Source organism: Budorcas taxicolor, chromosome 11, assembly GCF_023091745.1.
Source record: "Budorcas taxicolor isolate Tak-1 chromosome 11, Takin1.1, whole genome shotgun sequence".
NCBI classification, from domain to species: domain Eukaryota; kingdom Metazoa; phylum Chordata; class Mammalia; order Artiodactyla; family Bovidae; genus Budorcas; species Budorcas taxicolor.
This window is the reverse complement of record NC_068920.1, coordinates 85,447,046-85,459,867: the sequence shown is the minus strand read 5'-3', so window position 1 is coordinate 85,459,867 and position 12,822 is coordinate 85,447,046. Positions and strand designations below refer to the sequence as shown.

Below are 12,822 nucleotides of genomic sequence, written 5' to 3'. Positions count from 1 at the left end.
TGGATTATAGCCTATAGAGTGAAGTAAGTCACAAAGGAAAAACACCAATATATGTAACGCATATATATGAAAAAACGCATATATATGGAATTTACAGAGATGGTAACGATGACCCTATATGCGAGACAGCAAAAGAGACACAGATGTAAAGAACAGTCTTTTGGACTCTGTGGGAGAAGGCAAGGGTGGGATGATTTGAGAGAATAGGATTGAAACATGTATGTTATCATATATGTAACAGATCACCAGTCCAGGTTCAATGCATGAGACAGGGTGCTCAGGGCTGGTGCACTGGGATGACCCTGAGGGATGGGGTGGAGAGGGAGGTGGGAGAGGGGTTCAGGATGGGGAACACATATATACCTATGGCTGATTCATGTGAATATATGGCAAAAACCACTACAATATTATAAAGTAATTAGCCTCCAATTAAATAAATTAAATTTTTAAAAAAGAAAAAAAAGATGGAAGACAGAATAAAAGAACCCTTTCAGAGGCAAAACTCAAGAGATCAAGAGAGATGGAAGGTGGGAAAGGGATTAAAAAAAATCAGAAGATTATTTCGGGCAATTCAATATTCTGCTTACAAGAGTTCTAAGGGAGAGTGCAGGGATTTCCCTGGCAGTCCAGTGGTTAAGACTGTACTTCCACTGCAGGGGCAGAGGTTCTATTCCTGGTCAGGGAACTAGATCCCCCATGTGTATGGTACAACCAGAAAAAGTGAGGGTGGGGGGACAGGAGGTTGGAGCAGAGCAAAGTAAGGGCAGGAAATTGTCAAAAAAACAGCACAGGAAATTTTCCTGGAACTTAAGGACACTCGTTCTGGTACAATGACTGAAAAACAATCCACACCAAGACACAATACATCATTATGAAATTTCTAAAATTTTGTAGAGTTCAGAAAAACAAAAACAGTTCACATATGGAGAATTAAGGATCAAAATGAGAGCAGACTTAGAAGATAGAAGAGAGATACCTTTAACGTTCTGATGGAGTATGATTACCTTCCTTTTATTTTGTATTCAGCTAGATTATTGATCAAATATGGAGATAAAATAATAGATTATACTTTTATTCAAAACATTTAAAAAAATTAGTCACAAGGGACTTTCCTGGGTGTCCTGTAGTTAAGACTTCACCTTCCAATACAGGAGGTGTAGGTTTGATCCCTGGTCAGGAAGCTAAGATCCCACATACCTCAGGGCCAAAAACCCAAAACTTAAAAGAGAAGCAACATTATAACAAATTCAATAAAGATCTTAAAAATAGTCTGCATGAAAAAAAAATCTAAAATAAAATTAAGGACAAGAAAAACTTGATTTTTCTCTTTCTACTTACAGAATCTAAATGATTTGTAAAGCAGCAAATATTTTTTTTAAGTGAGAGTTGCTGAACAATATTCAACACAAACCTTCCTGTTGACCATTTCCTCCAAAACAGCTATGTGTATTATATGTATAGTTTTAATGTTTTTATACATGTATAGAAAAGGTCTTGAATGGGGCAGTGTGATATTTCTTTTACTACTTACACATCTGTATATTGTTTGGGTTTTTTTTTTTTAATGAGCATACATTAATTGTAATTAATAGAATATAACTCAAAAGAGGGGAAAGAGACGAGACATGATTTATTCCTTAATTTATTTTTAAATGAAGGCAGCACATGCTATGTCTGTCTCTTCTACTAGGTGCTATAGGAGATACAGTTGAAGTAGCAAACACAACCTCAGCCTTTTGAAGGGTTTTGGGTCTGGCTGTTAAGGGGAAACATGCATGGCAGAGAATGGCTCCCAGCCGTATTGAAAGCCTGCCTCGGTGTGATCTCAGGGTACAGGCTGCTCTCAGGGCCAAGCATATGGCTTTCCAGGGTCTGTGAAGAGGTGGTACCCTACTTCCTTGAGAGTATTAAAAAAAAACAAACAAACACAGCATTCGTGAGAACACCAGACACAGAGCCCTGATCCTGGAATGTCTAATTTAATAAATTTCGTTTGCATTTCTACAGAAACCAACATGTTTCCAGCTTCCAAACCCAGAAGCCAAAGGTTAGGATTTTAAATAATAATAATAATGAGTTATACTTATTCCAGATTAGTTTTCTGGCTCTCCAAAAAATAAATGGCTAAGATGTCCAAAGTGTTCTTTTTACAACTCTGCCAAATGCTGGCTTTCCTTCTTCGTCTGGAGATCCAGCCAATCTGTTGAAAATTATCCCATCTTTTTGAGTACTTCCAGGCAGTTGTTCAGAGAGAAGACTAAATCCTGCAGTCTAAGATGGACACAGAGACTCTTAAATACTTTCACAGCAGAAGAAATCATTCTTTGATTTCTGAGTCTTATTTCCTCTAACTATGAATTTGGGAAAACATACACTGGACATCACATCATACCTAGTTATAGACAATGTTCTGGGAGTGTGACATTTGCCTGATGACTCCTTGGTTTTCTGGTTTTGTTTTGTTTTTTTCCCCTTGTAAATAAGCCTTGGCCTGAGTATAAACTTACAAAAAACACGGATTCACTAGGGAGAAGCCCTTGAGTCTGAATAAGAACAAATAAACATACTCTCTTTTCTGGTTTGATTTGCATGAGATTTAACAGATTTTTTTCCTTTATATTTTTGTTTTTCGTTTTTTTGAGGGGAAGGTCGTGGTGGTGAGAGTGTTTAAGGGTATTGTGGTATACTAGGAAGATTCTCTTAATTTGAATACAGGGGAGATGAAACTTATTAGATCAAATGGAATATCTGTGGTCCATTGACCTCTGAAAATGCTTTTTAAGGGCAGATGGATAGATTTTTAAGGATTAGTTTAGTTGCCAGTTTGCCTGCACATCTACTCCATTTAAAGGTGGTGAGTGGGCCTGGCTCAGGGTATGGAAGTAGAAGCTTAGGTAGGGAATCTTAGTCTAAGTTGACCGGGGCTGATTGACAGCAGGGGAGAGATGGCTATCTGATCCCATCATGAGGACATGAACTCCTTTGAAAACTGGCCTGTCTGGGCCACAGTGTCCTCTCCTCATTAAGTAGATGCCCGGTACAGGATGAGCGGATTACCTGTGTAATGGAAACCCTAAAAAAGTCTAGTGGCTGGATTGGGAAACAAGAGAATTGGGTTCTAGTCTTGAATTTTCCCCCAACTTGTATTTTGAATTTGGGAAACTCAGTTCTTCTGAGCATTGGTTTCTTCATCTGGAAAATTAAATGATTAGAGTAGTAGATCTTCTTTGAGGGTCCCTCCTGCTCTGATATGTTCCTTGAAGTCTGGAACTCTGTTGGCACCTTCCTCATGCTTTAGTAATATGATTTTGGCAAATTCATATTAGTCTTAGTGAAAATGTCCATAACGTTTCAAGTAGGATCTTGAAAAAAAAATAGTTGAATGAAAGCATTACAGGGCTAGAAACCAAGAAATCGTTATTCTGAAATATTGGACCTTTTGTTAAATTAGTCTATTGTTAATGAGTGAGAGAGAAGTTTCTAGGTGATTTCTTGCTAGAATTTGTGGATGAGGATGAGACCAGTTCAACACTGAACTTTTTGCCTGTTTAGTGCATTTGCTTGACTATAGTTTTAATGTCTATATGATATTCTTTCAGTTCGGTTGCTCAGTCTTGTCTGACACTTTGTGACCCCATGAACCACAGCACGCCAGGCCTCCCTGTCCATCACCAACTCCTGGAGTCCACCCAAACCCATGTCCACGGGTCGGTCATGCCATCCAACCATCTCATCCTCCGTCATCCCCTTCTCTTCCTGCCCTCAATCTTTCCCAGAATCAGAGTCTTTTCAAATGAGTCAGCTCTTTGCATCAGGTGGCCAAAGTATTGGAGTTTCAGCTTCAACATCAGTCCTTCCAATGAACACCCAGGACTGATCTCCTTTAGGATGGACTGGTTGGATCTCCTTGCAGTCCAAGGGACCCTCAAGAATCTTCTCCCACACCATAGTTCAAAAGCATCAATTCTTCTGCGCTCAGCTTTCTTTATAGTCCAACTCTCATGTCCATACATGATAATTCTTTAGAATTACCAAATAGGAGATTTTTCATCCTGTTTTTATCTTGAGAGTCAGACTCTTGGGAAATGGACACTTATGGTTGAAAAGAAGACAGCCTGTTCTTTCCTGGAGCAAGATTTGTGGAGGGAATTCTGAGAAAACAATAAGGGAGCACTGAGTGTCCTGTGTACTAGCAGCATTCTAGGTGTTGAGGTTAGAGAAGAAATAAGACAATTTTTAGTCTCAAGGATCTAACTTCCTAGTGAGAGGAGACAGACTTGGAATATGTTTTAATAAAACGGCAGTAGCTATTAATGTTACAGAAAAGAGGAAATATCATAGGGATTTATAGGCAGTGACAGATGGAGTATGCTTTCTTAAAAAGAGAGATTTGGAAATTTGGGAATAAAAGGAAGTAAAAAGATAAGTAGTATGGACTGCTATCTTGAGTTTTACTGTCTTCCAAAGCCCCTGTAAACTGTGCCTCTTGGGCTCACATAGGTATATCAGAGCCTGTACATCAGAGCCTGTGCTTGCTAAGGATAAGAGGGAGGCCAAACTGATGATCTCTCACCCCAACCCTGCTTCCACCCGAACAGTTCTGGTTTGTTGTTGTTTTTTCTAATGTTTTAAATATTGGGAGTATAGTTGAAAAAAAATGGTTTCATTGCTTTAAAGATTTGGAAAATAACTGCCTTGGAATAAACCAATTATGTTCACTCTTGCCCTGAGTGTCTTAACTCTTAGGTTTTCGCAGTTGTACGAGGCAAATACCGGTTCTCTCACTTCCTCCCCTCCACCCCAGAGACATCAGTTCTTAATCCCTAGAACCTGTAAATGTTACCTTGTAAGCAAAGGGGGTCTTTGTAGGATCTTTCAATGAGGTGACTATCTTGGATTATCTGGTTGGGCCTTAATGCCATCACTGGTAAGTGGAAAGCCGGGGAGATTTGAGAGACAAAAGAGGAGAAAGCAGTGTGCCTGCAGAGGAGACTGGAGATGGTGGGAATGCCACAACCATGCAGAACTAGAAGCGGTGAGGATTTGTATTCTCCCCCAGAACCTCTGGAAGTACGACTCTGACTCTTTGATTTTGGGACCATTGATAATGATTTCAGATTTCTGGCCTCCAGAACTGTGAGAGGATAAATACAGAAGTTAAACTGTGAGTTCCTTGTTATCAGTGTCCTTTTTATTTAGTATTTTGCCTTTTTCACAGAGTATAACTCAGTGTCTCAAATGTTATAACTGTGTTTCATTGCTACAAAACAAACATCCCCAAATTTAGTAGCTTAAAATAATAACAGTGTTGTGTTTTGTTTTGTTTTTTTTTTTCAATCTCTCACAATTCTGTGGGTTGGCTGGGTTCAGCTGTGTGGTTCTTCTTTACCGTGTGGTGTCATCTGGGGTCACTCACATGGCAGCATTCATCTGGGGCCTCAACTGAGGCAAGGATGCCTGGGCAGGCTAGTGAGGACTCTCTCGCAGAGTAGCCACGTCCTCGGGACAGTGAATACAGAAGCTGCCAGGCCTTGTGAAGCCCAAGACACAGCTGGCACTGCATCACTTCCTGTTGATCGGAGAACTCACAGGGCTCCTAGGCTGGAGGCCAGGGGAGAGGAGATAGACCCCGCCTCCTGAAGGGGAGGGGTCCTGCCCAGGTAGGGAGGCAATAGGAACTGTTGGCAGCCATCTTTGGAAACAGTCTACCACAGACTGCTTACACAATGATTAGTGAATTAAACCAGATATACTGAGATATTTAGACGATGGGATTCAGTAAGAAACATTTCCTAAGAAAAAAATTTCTGATGTTTAAAAAAAAAAAAGAAAAAATCCAGTAAAGGGAAGTCCCCTGGTGGTCTAGTGGCTAAGATAGTATGCTCCCAATGAAGGGGACCCAGGTTTGATCCCTGGTCGGGGAGCTAGATCCCACATGCCACAGTTAAGAGTTCGCATGGTATTACTAAATAACACCCAGTGCAGCCAATGAAGTAAATAAATAAAACAGTTTTTAAAATCCAATATAAGCTGCCAGAATGGGACCTTGCACACATGAGACATTCAAGAGATGCTTGCTCACTGACTAACTGGCTGGGTAAGGACAGAAAGCATGTTTCCCAGCTCTCTTATGACCAGTGATTTCACAAGGAGTAGGGCAGGGCATTTTCAGAACCAAGACCATTCACTTCCCTCCCTGGGTATTGCATGCTGCTGCCGCTGCTGCTAAGTTGCTTCAGTTGTGTCCGACTCTGTGCGACCCCATAGACGGCAGCCCACGAGGCTCCCCTGTCCCTGGGATTCTCCAGGCAAGAACACTGGAGTGGGTTGCCATTTCCTTCTCCAATGCATGAAAGTGAAAAGTGAAAGTGAAGTCGCTCAGTCGTGTCCAACTCCTAGGGACCCCATGGACTGCAGCCTACCAGGTTCCTCCGTCCATGGGCATAGTAATGGCTAATTTTGTGATTCGGAAGCTTCTCCATCTGGAAAGCAGTTCCTGCAGGAAAGGTTTAGAAAAGCTTTCAACATGGCCAAGAATTCCATGGCTATCTACAGAGATTAGGAAGGTAGATGAGACTGGCGGGAGACCTGGTCAGAGTCCTTTAACTTCCTACACAGTTTGCCTGAAGTTTAATAAGAGGACTTATAACAGGACTTCCTGGTGGACGCACCACAGTGATTACAAGTGCTTGTCGAGTGTGAGATTCTGACCCTGGGACCCCTGACATCCCTTTTGTCCAATCCCTTATTCTTGTTTAGTTATTACAACTCTAGGGAGAAATTCTAGTGTCAGCCCCAGTCAGAGGTAGAGAGAGGATTCTGGGAACGGAGTCAGAGATGGTTTTCTTGGTGGGATTCCAAATCCAGATTTCTTCTTATTAATTGTTTCTATTTTTTGAGTTTGCATTTGATCATCCTTTGAAATGTGTGTATGTGCACTTTGTCTTCTTTGTAGGTTTGTTTGCATTTGGGGGTACTGTTTTTCTTAAGATGAGTTTGCTGTTTTTATCAGCAGTCACTGTGGCAAGGAGACATAGGCCCTTAGCTGATTTCTCTCCTCTGGGGTGGTTTTATAGACCAGAAACCGAGGAGTAGCTAGGTTTTAATAGTTTATTGGGTTCCTATTTGAAATACCAACTGAAAACCCCCAGGCTTTTGCCTTCATCATTTGTTTTCATCTAATGACCAGTTTTATGGTGTTTTCTCCATGGCCTGTGAATAAGTCCAGGCTTTTTAAAACCAGGCACACACTCTACCTTTGCTGATATTTACTCTGCACCTCCTTGCTGCGGCAGGTTTTCGCTTGCCCTTGCTAGCTTCCTCTTTTTATACCTTTGTGCATTACTCTGTTGATCCTTGTTCCTGGGAGGATTGAGAGCGATAGGGAGTATATATGTAGGAACTGGGAGGCGGAGATACCTTATTTCAGCGTCTCCCCAAATACTTCTTTTCTTTGCATGATAGTTTTCATCCTGTGTAAAACTCAGAAGCATGTGTGCTTCTGGCATTTTGACTAATTAGGACACAGATCTCGAAAAGAAATAGAAGCTTGCTGCACGTGAAGGCTTCTCTAGGCCTGTTAGATGGCAGGGAGAGTTCATAGACTACCAAAATGACCAACGGTCAGATGCTGTCCAACACTAGACTCTCTTGGCATTACCAAGATTAGGTGTGGAATGTGCAGACAAAAGGGCAGTGCTGGAATGAGGCTCTTTCCACACATGGCTTAGTTGTACTGGCTTGATGTCTGGATTAGTGCCCCAGGCCTGGGTTCAAACATAGGAGAAGCACAGAGAGTGTACCACATAGAGGCTACTACATCAAAATGGGTTCAGATCCATGTGGACCAGTGTTCTTCATATATTAAGTGTAAAAAGCAGATTATAGGGCAGTATATAAGGAGGAGAAAGGTATGAACAGACATCAAGACAGACTGGCTGCTAACTTCAGGTAGTATGATTGTGGTGATTTTTAGATTTGTCTTTGCAGTGTTCTTTATTTAAATTTTTCTCAATAAATAAGAAGTGTTAGAATAGATTTAAAATCGCTTTTAAAATAAAAACAAAAGGGTGCCAGCCAGGCATTTTCTTTCACTCCATAAACCTCTCTTGCTAGCCTCTTTCATTCTCAGCCCCAGCTGGACTCTGGGGGAGTCCATCTGGGAACATGGCAGCTAAGGATCGCCTTGGTGGAAATGACAGCCACCCTGTGCTCTGGGCACCGTATTCTTGGTGCAGGACATGTTGATTTATTCAAGCAGCTTCTGTGTTTCTCTCATCTGTTGTGCTGGCATTATTCTTACCCGGTGGGATGGGGAACAACTCACCTTTTGATAGTCTGAAAAACCCAAGGTTAAAGCTGCTTATTCTCACCCTCTATCCTGGCTTGTTTGTTGTCTCCTGTGTCTATCTGTTTTATCCCATTCAGAGTTTTTGCTATTCTCCTTTGTCTTCCTAGGACTTTGAAATTACAGAGGTTCAGTTTTTCCTTTTTATCATTTCTCTTGTTTCCAGTAAAGTCGCTGGGCTAGTTTTTGGCCACATAGGTAAACAGGTTTGAAATGCCTGTCATTGGAGAATTTTACCCCCAGTTCAATTCAGTTCAGTCTCTCTGTCGTGTCCGACTCTTTGCGACCCCATGGACAGCAGCACGCCATGCCCCACTGTCCATCACCAACTCCCGGAGTTTACTCAAACTCATGCCCACTGAGTGGACGATGCCATCCAACCATCTTATCCTCTGTGGTCCCCATCTCCTCCCACCTTCAGTCTTTCCCAGTGTCAGGGTCTTTTCAAATGAGTCAGCTCTTCACATCAGGTGGCCAAAGTATTTGGAGTTTCAGCTTCAACGTCAGTCCTTCCAGTGAACACCCAGGACTGATCTCCTCTAGGATGGACCGGTTGGATCTCCTTGCAGTCCAAGGGACTCTCAAGAGTCTTCTCCAACACCTCAGTTCAAAAACATCAATTCTTCAGCACTCAGCTTTCTTTATATCCAACTCTCACATCCATACATGACTACTGGAAAAACCATAGCCTTGACTAGACGGACCTTTGTTGGCGAAGTAATGTCTCTGCTTTTGAATATGCTGTCTAGGTTGGTCATAACTTTCCTTCCAAGGAGTAAGCATCTTTTAATTTCATGGCTGCAATCACTAGCTGCAGTGATTTTGGAGCCCCCAAAAATAAAGTCTGACACTGTTTCCACTGTCTCCCTATCTATTTCCCATGAAGTGATGGGACCAGATGCCATGATCTTTGTTTTCTGAATGTTGAGCTTTAAGCCAACTTTTTACTCTCCTCCATCACTTTCATCAAGAGGCTTTTTAGTTCCTCTTCACTTTCTGCCATAAGGGTGGTGTCATCTGCATATCTGAGGTTATTGCTATTTCTCCCGGCAATCTTGATTCCAGCTTGTGCTTCTTCCAGCCCAGCGTTTCTCATGATGTACTCTGCATATAAGTTAAATAAGCAGGGTGACAATACACAGCCTCGACGTACTTCTTTTTCTGTTTGGAACCAGTCTGTTGTTCCATGTCCAGTTCTGACTGTTGCTTCTAGTTCTAATCTGTTGCATGCAGATTTCTCAAGAGGCAGATCAGGTGGTCTGGTATTCCCGTCTCTTTCAGAATTTTCCACAGTTTATTGTGATCCACACAGTCAAAGGCTTTGGCATAGTGAATAAAGCAGAAGTAGATGTTTTTCTGGAATTCTCTTGCTTTTTCGATGATCCAACAGATGTTGGCAACTTGATCTCTGGTTCCTCTGCCTTTTCTAAATCCAGCTTGAACATCTGAAAGTTCACAGTTCACGTATTGTTGAAGCCTGGCTTGGAGAATTTTTGAGTTTTACTTTACTAACGTGTGAGATGAGTGCAGTTGTGCAGTATTTTGAGCATTCTTTCCCATTGCCTTTCTCAGGGATTGGAATGAAAACTGACCTTTTCCAGGGCTTGCTATATCTGGGGAGGTAACATATTACCCTGTCAGCTTATCTGGGGGAACTGGAATCAAATTGTTTGTAAACCAGGAAGATGAGCTTTATATATTTGTGTTTAAGAACACTTTGAGCCCTGCCAAGATACTCAGTTTGTTAATTGAGATGATGATTCTGACTTCCCTGGTAGCTCAGAGGTTAAAGCGTCTGCCTCCAATGCAGGAGACCCAGGTTTGATCCCTGGGTCAGGAAGATCCCCTGGAAAAGGAAGTATGGTATCCCACTCCAGTATTCTTGCCTGAAGAATCCCGTGGACAGAGGAGCCCGGTGGGCTAGTCCATGGGGTTGCAAAGATTCGGACATGACTGAGCGACTTCACTTCACTTCTTCACTTCACTTCTTCTGAACGCCCTTAGATACAGCTAATGACGCACTTTAGCAAAATATTTATTTGTTACTTATTAATCATAATTCTTTTTCTCCTTGACTTTGTCAAGGACTCTTTTCTCTAGCTTCATTAACCCAGCAACTGTTCACCGTCTGTGAACTGAGCATCATACTTAGTACCTGAGATAATATGGAGAAATAAGATACATACAGTTAGTCTCTGCCCATGGAGAGTGTGTAATTGGTGTGAGAAACAAGCAAGCTATGGAGTGCTCGAAGTGCTATGATTGGGAGATTGTAAATTATAGTGTAAGACTAATGTCAGGCACCTAACACACGTTTGAAACATCAGGGATGTGTCCTAGGAGAAGTTGGCCTAGGCCCCAAATTGAAAGATTGCTTCGGGTTAGTCTGGGGTGGGCTAGGGCAGAAGTGTTCCTAGCAGAAAGTCTACTTGCCAGCATCTGGAGAGTAGGAAGAGCATGAAACGTTGATAGGACCAAAAGAAATTCTGTGTGGCTGGTTTTGAAGGCAGAGAGGCAGAAGTAGCTGGACAAGTGAGTCAGAATGAGCACAACTTTGTAAGTCAGGCTGAAGATTTTATCCAAAAGGCACTGCTGCCGCTGCTGCGAAGTCGCTTCAGTCGTGTCCGACCCTGTGTGACCTCACAGACAGCAGCCCACCAGGCTCCGCCATCCCTGGGATTCTCCAGGCAAGAACACTGGAGTGGGTTGCCATTTCCTTCTCCAATGCATGAAAGTGAAAAGTGAAAGAAGTCGCTCAGTCGTGTCTGACTCTTTGCAGCCCCATGGACTGCAGCCTACCAGGCTCGTCCATCCATGGGATTTTCCAGGCAAGAGTACTGGAGTGGGATGCCATTGCCTTCTCTAGGGAACTATTAATCTCATAATATGGGTTTGTATTTTAAAGACAGTTCTTATCACAACAGAGTTACAGAGAGGGAAGATCTGAGGCAAAGAGGTCCTATGAGAGGCTGATACAGCTTCTAGACAAGAAACAATGGCATCAGACTTGTGGTCCAAATAGGGGGAATGGTGGGAAATAGACTCAATATATACTCTGGTGGTAAAAGTGGCAAGATTTGCCTATTGATTGGTGCATTGGGAGTTTTGGGCTTGGGAAGCTGAATGAGTAGTTAAGTGTCAGGTAGGTACCAGTCACTGAGAGAATAAAGGCATAAAGCATAGGTTTGAAGTCAAGTATATTAGAATTTTTTTTCTTCTCTGGCTACCATTATTTATTCATTCATTGCCATAATATTTACCAGTCAGCCAACATGTACAGAGTATTATGCCATGAATCAAGAGAGATGCAGGGAAGCCTTGATGCCTGTAGGTTAATGCTCTAGTTGAGGGGAACAGGTGTGCATGTAGTGAGTGTGCACGGGGCCACCGTGTTTCTGCTCTCCCCGGCCTAGTCTGTCTGCTCTTGGCACGTCAAGGTGCACAGCAGTATGTGTAATATTCATATTTGTTGATGGAAAAAAGTCAAACGAAAAGTGTGTACCCGAATTCACTGAGTTTTTTAAAGTATTTTTTTAATACTTTCTCAGCCAAGATACTTTTGCATAGTTTTCTGTGAGGAGAGGCACTGGGCAGTCTGTTCCTTTTAACATTTACTAATTTTTTCCATAAAAATATGTAAGTATAACGAAGGAAATGAGCTTTCTTTACATAAAATGTCCAATAAATGTTCGATAAATCTATAATTTGAAATGAGTAAGGACTTCAAAAAATTTTTATTTTACTGAATATGAAATAGTTATAAAAAGACATTTATAAAGTTGTGGTAAGGTTTAAACAGTTTGCAACAAATGTAGAAGAAAAACTTAAGATACCAAGCGGGGAAGAAAGAGGGTGGGATGAGTTGGAAGAATGGGATTGACATTTATACATGACTATGTATAAAATAGAGAATTAATAAGAACCTACTATATAGCATAGGGAACTTTACTCAGTGCTCTTTGGTGACCTAAATTGGAAGAAAATCTAAAAAAGAGGGAATATAGGTATACTTGTAACTGATTCACTTTACAGCAAAACCTAACAGAAGATTGTAAAGCAATTATATTGTGATAAATTTTTTTTAAAGTATGCAATAAATAAAAGTAATCACTCTTCTCCAGAGTCATGAGAATGGCTAAAATGGAAAAAAAAGACAACAGGAAATGTTGAAAAGGATTTAGACCTACTAAAATGCTTGCTTATTGTTGTTGAGAGCATAAAATGTTATAATTAGTTTGGAAAACCATCAGTTTTCTAAAATATTAAACTTCAGTTTTATTCTCAGATATTTATCTAAGAAAAATTAAAATATATGTCCACAAAAAACCTTGTCCAAGAATATTCATAGCAGCTTTATTCATGAAAGCCAACAAATGGAAACAGTCCATGTCTGTCAAGAGAAGAATGGGTAAACAGACTTGTATATTCATGCAAAGAACAAAAAGAATCAATCTATTGATACATTGAATAACATG

The 12,822-nt window shown here is 41.2% G+C and overlaps 1 protein-coding gene and 1 non-coding gene across 2 annotated transcripts in view; both read left to right on the top strand.

Annotated features, from left to right (window-relative positions):
- The window catches only part of THADA (THADA armadillo repeat containing), a 324,132-nt gene that overhangs the window by 121,172 nt on the left and 190,138 nt on the right, over positions 1–12,822 (top strand). The gene's annotated exons all lie outside the window — the stretch shown is intronic.
- Positions 10,116–10,188, top strand: TRNAW-CCA (transfer RNA tryptophan (anticodon CCA)). Its single transcript has one exon. It is a non-coding gene; the product is annotated as a tRNA-Trp (tRNA).